Source organism: Chrysemys picta, chromosome 1, assembly GCF_011386835.1.
Source record: "Chrysemys picta bellii isolate R12L10 chromosome 1, ASM1138683v2, whole genome shotgun sequence".
Classification (NCBI taxonomy): Eukaryota; Metazoa; Chordata; order Testudines; family Emydidae; genus Chrysemys; species Chrysemys picta.
Genome location: NC_088791.1, coordinates 217165374 through 217171373, shown reverse-complemented (window position 1 = coordinate 217171373; position 6000 = coordinate 217165374). Strand labels below are relative to the sequence as shown.

General features: G+C 45.3%; 1 protein-coding gene across 7 annotated transcripts in view; it reads left to right on the top strand.

Moving 5' to 3' along the window:
- The first annotated feature begins 236 nt into the window (after positions 1-236).
- CDKL5 (cyclin dependent kinase like 5) overlaps positions 237-6000 on the top strand; it is a 197846-nt gene continuing 192082 nt past the window's right edge. For 4 of the 7 annotated variants that reach the window (XM_065580048.1, XM_005281557.5, XM_005281558.5 and 1 more), the window contains exon 1: positions 237-419. The gene's annotated coding sequence lies outside the window, so the exon portion shown is untranslated. The remainder of the gene's footprint in view (positions 420-6000) is intronic. The other 3 variants (XM_065580052.1, XM_065580056.1, XM_065580047.1) reach the window with 1 other exon arrangement.

The window sequence follows — 6000 nt, the reverse complement described above, 5'->3', positions numbered from 1 at the left end:
CCCCCGCCCCAGCTGTCAGCCAGCCGCCCGCACCCCGGCTCTGGTTGCTCGGGAACTGCAGAGTCAACCGAGCTTGTCCGCGCGGTGGGCGGGGTCGAGATAGGAGAGCGGACAGAGGGAGGGGGTGGGGCCCCCAGCCCCGCCCGTGCGGAGGAATAGCCCGCTCGTATTGGCCGCTTGGTGGGGGCGTGGCTTCCTGCAAGCTTGCTCTCTCTCCCACTGGTGGGGGGCGGTGTCAATGCAGTCCGCGGGGGCGGGGCGAGGCGGGCAGCGGGCTAGGCTGAGATCGGAGCGGGCTGGCTGGCGGCGGCGGCGGCGGCGGCGGCGGAAGGGGGCTAGAGCTAGAGAGGGGGCGGCGGGCGCTGCCGGGAGTAACGAAAACAGCGGCGGAGCCGCAGCCGAGCAGCCGCCGGAGCCGGGTGAGTGCCGGGGCCGCGCGGCGAGGGGGAGCCCCAGCCCCACCTGTCACCTTCCCGGGCTGCCCGGTAACGGCGGGGCCGCTCCTCTCTGCCGCCCGGCGGGCGCGGATGGGCTCCCCCGCCCCGGGCAGTGAGCGGCCCCTGCGCTGCGGGGCGGGCTGGGGCTGGTTTCCCCGCGGCGCCGGGCTCCGGGGCGAGGGTGTGTCGGGCTCACGGTTGCCCCTGAGGTAATTCGGGCCGAGGGCAATTGGGGGGCGGAGGGTCGCAGGGGTCTGTCGGATTCATGGCACGTCCCCGGCTGGGACGGGTCGGTGCTGGCGGCTGCCTCGGAAATCCCCCGCGCCGTCACCCGCGGTAGGTTTGCGGCTTCCCCCTGCTAGGGAAATGGACCAGTTGCTCCTAGGCAGGGAGCGACACACAGGAGAGATGCGGGCGGAGAGGTGGCGCGGGGAGCATCGGGGAGCTCCAGGCGCAGCCCCCCGCCCACCCCGGTCGGGGAGAAACCCCCTTCCCCAGGTTCAGCTGCCGGGAAGGGGAAAGGCGCAGGGATCCCGGTCGCGGCGGGGCTGTCCCTTGACTCTGCTCCAAGCCTCCATCTTTCAGATCAGCCTCTGGCTAGTGGATGTGCAATTAAATATGGATTTCCTTTGCCCCCGCCCCTCCCCGGTCCTGGACAGCTGCAAGGGAGAGGGATGTTCTGAGTGGGACGCTTATGGCTCACACTTCTAACCTGCCCTTCAGAGCCTGCTATGGGCTGGAGGGGAGGGGGCTGCGTTCCCCTTTTAATTCCTGATTCCTGGCTTCTGTGTGGAGGGTGTGTGGGTGGTGCTGCTGCTTAACTACTTCTCCAGCTTCTGGATTTGGATCCTCCTTCTCCTGTCTGCATAGCTCCATTGCCTACCGTTGATGCGGCAGGTAGCTTTTCCAAGCTGTAGCAGGAAACTGCTATAGTGAAACTGACAAGAATCAGTTAATTTCTTCCAGCTGTTGCTTGGGGAAAGCTATAAGCAACATCAGGAGCATTAGGGTTCTCTGTAGATCAGAAAGACAATACTATATGGTCTACATTCACATTTGGAAGATTAACTTCTATTCCTTATGGATGTGAAACTTAATTTTTTTTTTAAGTGAAAGCTTTGATGCTCCACAGATCAGATTGTGAGTTAATACAATATAGAATAGGATTTGGGGGAAAAAATCAATTTGTTTACTCAGTACTGGCAAGTGAAAGCTTGCCCTGGAGACTGAGAGGCCTAAGCCATCAGGTTATGCAGTAACTAAGGCCAACACTTTCAAATAAATTACTGTGTTTTTGTTCTGTGTTTGTACAGCACCTTGCACAGTGGAGTCCTTGTCTGTGATTTGGGCTCCTAGGTCCTATGATAATTAAAATAATGGCCTGATATAAAAATAAAAAAATCAAGAGGTGCTGAGCACCTGCAGCTCATGCTGAAAGTGATTGACTAAGTTCTATAGTACCAATTGTAGTAATGATCTTTTGGCTACAGTGCTTGATTATGGGGTAGCCCAAGTCTGTAAATCCTGCTTCTCCTTATTGATTGTGTGAAACATTTTAATTGAATTGTTTTCCTCTGTAATTAAACATAATATGATTGATTTTACATTCCATAGTGCATTTTGGATTTGCCAAAACCCAAAATAAACAGCAATTTTTTTAAGTTGCAATATGCATATTACTTGAATAGCAAAGAAGTCTAGTTTTCAACTTTCATGTCTGTTACAATAATGCTTTGTGCTTCTATTCAAGGCATGTACATTTTTATAAGAAACTTGCATTTTTTCTGCTGTTATAATTTAGCCCTTTTATGGCTTAAAATAATTTGAGACTTTTAATCAGAGAAACTATTAAAACGAGAGGGGGAAGGGAAGGTGGTAGCCTTGAGGGTTTCAAAAAACAATACTTGGATTGCACGTTAAAGTGATGTTAAAGGTCAAGTTAAACTGATGAAAACAGGAGAATTTAAAGATGGGGAGGAAGACTTTATGTGGAATCTGTTTTTGTTTAAAATCTCCTGGGAAAATATGCTTACGTTACGAATACCTTTATATTACTTAAATTGAACATTTTTTTAAAAAAATCACATTTACTTCTCCCTATTTTTTTGTTGTTTGCATTTTATTCATTTTGGCAATGAATAGAAACTTGTCACCTGCACTCTTGGCAAGTTGTTCTGTGAGCGCATCTTTTCTGATTATGTGTAACATTTTAAAAATATCAATTTAAAAAATCCCGAAGTACTAATTCTTCAAGGTTTTTAGAACATTGTTGTCTCGAACAGGAAATTTTTCAGATCACTTTTGTTTCTTCTTACTGTAAGAACAATGTCTTACAATGCTGTTAGTATTGCATATAATATTGTACAAGAATCATATATTTTTATTTTTAGCTTAATTGAAATATTCAAAATTTGTTTTGATAACTACTAAAATAATATTTTCATCTTAGTTTTAAACTAGAATGACTATATTTCCTTGTAACTCAGAAGAAAACTTTCATATTTTAGTATGTAAATACTAAAAAGTATGTACTGTGATGTTGTATAATCCTAACAGTAAGCCATCAAGGAGTATTCATTTCCATAAATCTTGAGGGTTAGCAAAGTCACTGCTACTGTCTCTGTTCACTACATTGACTATACAACTTAGTGAATATATACTGCTTCATGACAGAGCTTTACAGATTTTTGAGCTAGCATGTCAGATTCTACCACTGGAGCAATGGTGTATTTATCTGTAGCACTAGTGTGGTTTGACAGTAGCAGTGGCTATTTCTGTTAATGCATGGAGTAGAATGGGTGGGTGGGAGGAGAATCAAAGCTCCAAGTACAAAGTAAAATTAAAAAAAAAAATTCCCACCTACAAAAGAGTCTAGTTAGAGAAAGAACAGTTCAACTCTGATTGGGGGGAAAAAAAATTAGTTGAGATGCTGTCTACATAGGGATACTATTGAAAATTGTTCAGATGCTTCAGTGCCAGTGCTTCTCTATGAAGCATATCACACACTGCTCTCAGACTTCAGTAGCTATCAGTTTTTCTTGATGGAATTGAAGTTGTTGCTAAAACTCTATATGACATGGGTTCTGGCTATCTCAGAGACAACTTTCTTTTCACCTTCTGCCATGGTAGTTGGGATTACCTGTGAAACTTTTCTGAACAGTTACCATATTGAATACTGGAGATCTAGAAGCAGAGCATTCTTAATGAAGGATTGTCATCTTTGGAAATTCATTTCCCCAATGGGCCAAAAAGCTCCCCCCTTTTTTTTGTTAATGTTCACAATGTGCTGTGAAAGTTCCCATTGGTCTTTTCTTGAGAATAGTGGCGTGAGCAGGCAAAGTTCTAGAGTTTTAGGCTATGTCAACATGTCACACTAAGCCTGGGCTCTGGCTCAGTCCTCCTTTCTCTCTCTCTCTCACACACACCCACCCACCTACCTCTTACTTGGGTCAGCAAAAGCACGGAACCTAGGACCCTGCTAGGGGGATGGACTCAGAGCCCAAGTCTCACTGTGGCTCAGGTTCAAGCCTGGTTATTTTGCAGTGTGGATGCTGCTCAAGCTATAGAACTGAGTCAGAAGATCTGTGTAATACAGTATGGATGTGTTAGCATAGCTGTGAGCCCTAGGTCCAGCAACTGTAAGCATAGATTTGCAATGCAGTGTGGATGCTCGAGCAAAGCCTTGGAAACAGTGTCAACAAGCCGGGTTTACAGTGCAGTGTAGTTATACCCTTAGAGCAGGGGTGGCCAAACTTACTGGCCCTCCGAGCCACATCTGACAATCTTCAGAAGTTCGAGAACTGGGGCACACCTGCCGGGGGTTGGGGCTTCAGCTCCACTCCTGCTGAAGCCCCGAGCCCTGGCAAGTGCTCCTTGCTGGGCAGAAGCCCCGAGACCCTTTCCTCCCCACTGGGCAGAAGTCCCCACCACCCCAACCTGCTGCAATCCAGAGGTCCTGAGCTTCCCCCCTCTCCCCACATCTGGTAGGTGGAGAATGGGAGGGGTGGGGGGCTCTGCGAGCCACACTTTAATAGGAGAAGAGACGCATGTGGCTTGCAAGACACAGTTGGGCCACCCTACCTTAGAGGCTTATTTGAATTGCTACTTTGACAGTTTTGGTTTAGAGGATTGTTTTTATATTGGCTATACAAGTTTCCCGGGGTTATATCTTAGGCAATTTTTTTTTTTAAAAGTCAAGAAATAAAAGGACACCTTGGGAGAAGTTTGATGGGAAGATAGGCCAGCTCATCCTGTCATTTCACTGTTAAAAAATAACAATCTTTCATTTGTAATAATACCTTCCATTTGAGGATTTCAAGGTGCTTTATGAGCAAGCATAGAATCATGGACCTGTATGGTTGGAAGGAACCTCAAGAGGACATCTAGTCCAGTCCCTGCTCCTGAGGCAAGATCAAGTTTATCTAGACAATCCCCGACAGGCATTTTTCTAACTTGTTCTTCAAAACCTCCAGTGATGGGTATTCCACAACTTCCCTTGAATGCCTATTCCAGTGTTTAACTATCCTTATAGTTAGAAAGTTTTTTTTTTTCTAATATGTAACCTAAATCTCCATGGCTGTGGTTTAAGCAGATTACTTCTTGTCTTGCCTTCATTGGACATGGATAAAAATTGATCACAGTCCTCGTTATAACAGCTCTTATCATATCTGAAAATTATCAGGTCCTCCCTCAGCCTTTTTCATGACTAAACTTGTCAATTTTTTTATCCCCCTTTTCCCCCCACAGGTCAGTTTTTTAAAAAACCTTTTATTTTTGTTGATTTCCTGTGGACTTTCCAATTTGTCCACATATTTCTGAAAGTGTGGCACCCAGAACTGGACACAGTACTCCAGCTGAGGCCTCACACTTACTAAACAATTTCCTCCAATGTTTTGCATATGACACTCCTGTTAATACATCCCAGAAGGCTAGCCTTTTTCTCAATTGCATCAGTTTGTTGACTCCTATTCAATTTGTGATCCGCTATAACTGCTGGATCCTTTTCAGCAGTACTACTGCCTAGCCAATGATTCTCCATTTTGTATTTGTGCATTTGGTTTTTCTTTCCTAAGGATAGTACTTTCCATTTATCTTTATTAAATTTTATCTCTTTGATTTCAGACAAATTCTCTCATTTTTTTCAAAGTCATTTTGAGTTCTAATCCTGTCCTCTGAAGTGGTAGAAATCCTCCTGAGTTTGGTATCAAATGCAAATTTTATAAGCATACTCTCCACTCCATTATCCAAATCTTCAATGAAAATATTGAATAGTATCATACAAGGATAGACCCCCTACAGGACCCCACTAGATACATCACTCCCAGTTGGACAGTGAACCATCAAGAACTACTATTTGAGATTGATCTTTCTGCCAGTTTTGCACCCACTGTGACAGATATGGCAATGCATGCAGTATCCTGGATAAACTTTACTGAATTAAATTTAAGTATCTTTGGAGTCCATTGTATTAAAAATGCAGTTTATGTATTATTGTGGGGTCTTATGTAACTTTTCTAGGGAAGAGACATGGCCAATGTAAACCTGGGGAAGTGTTATGAACTTC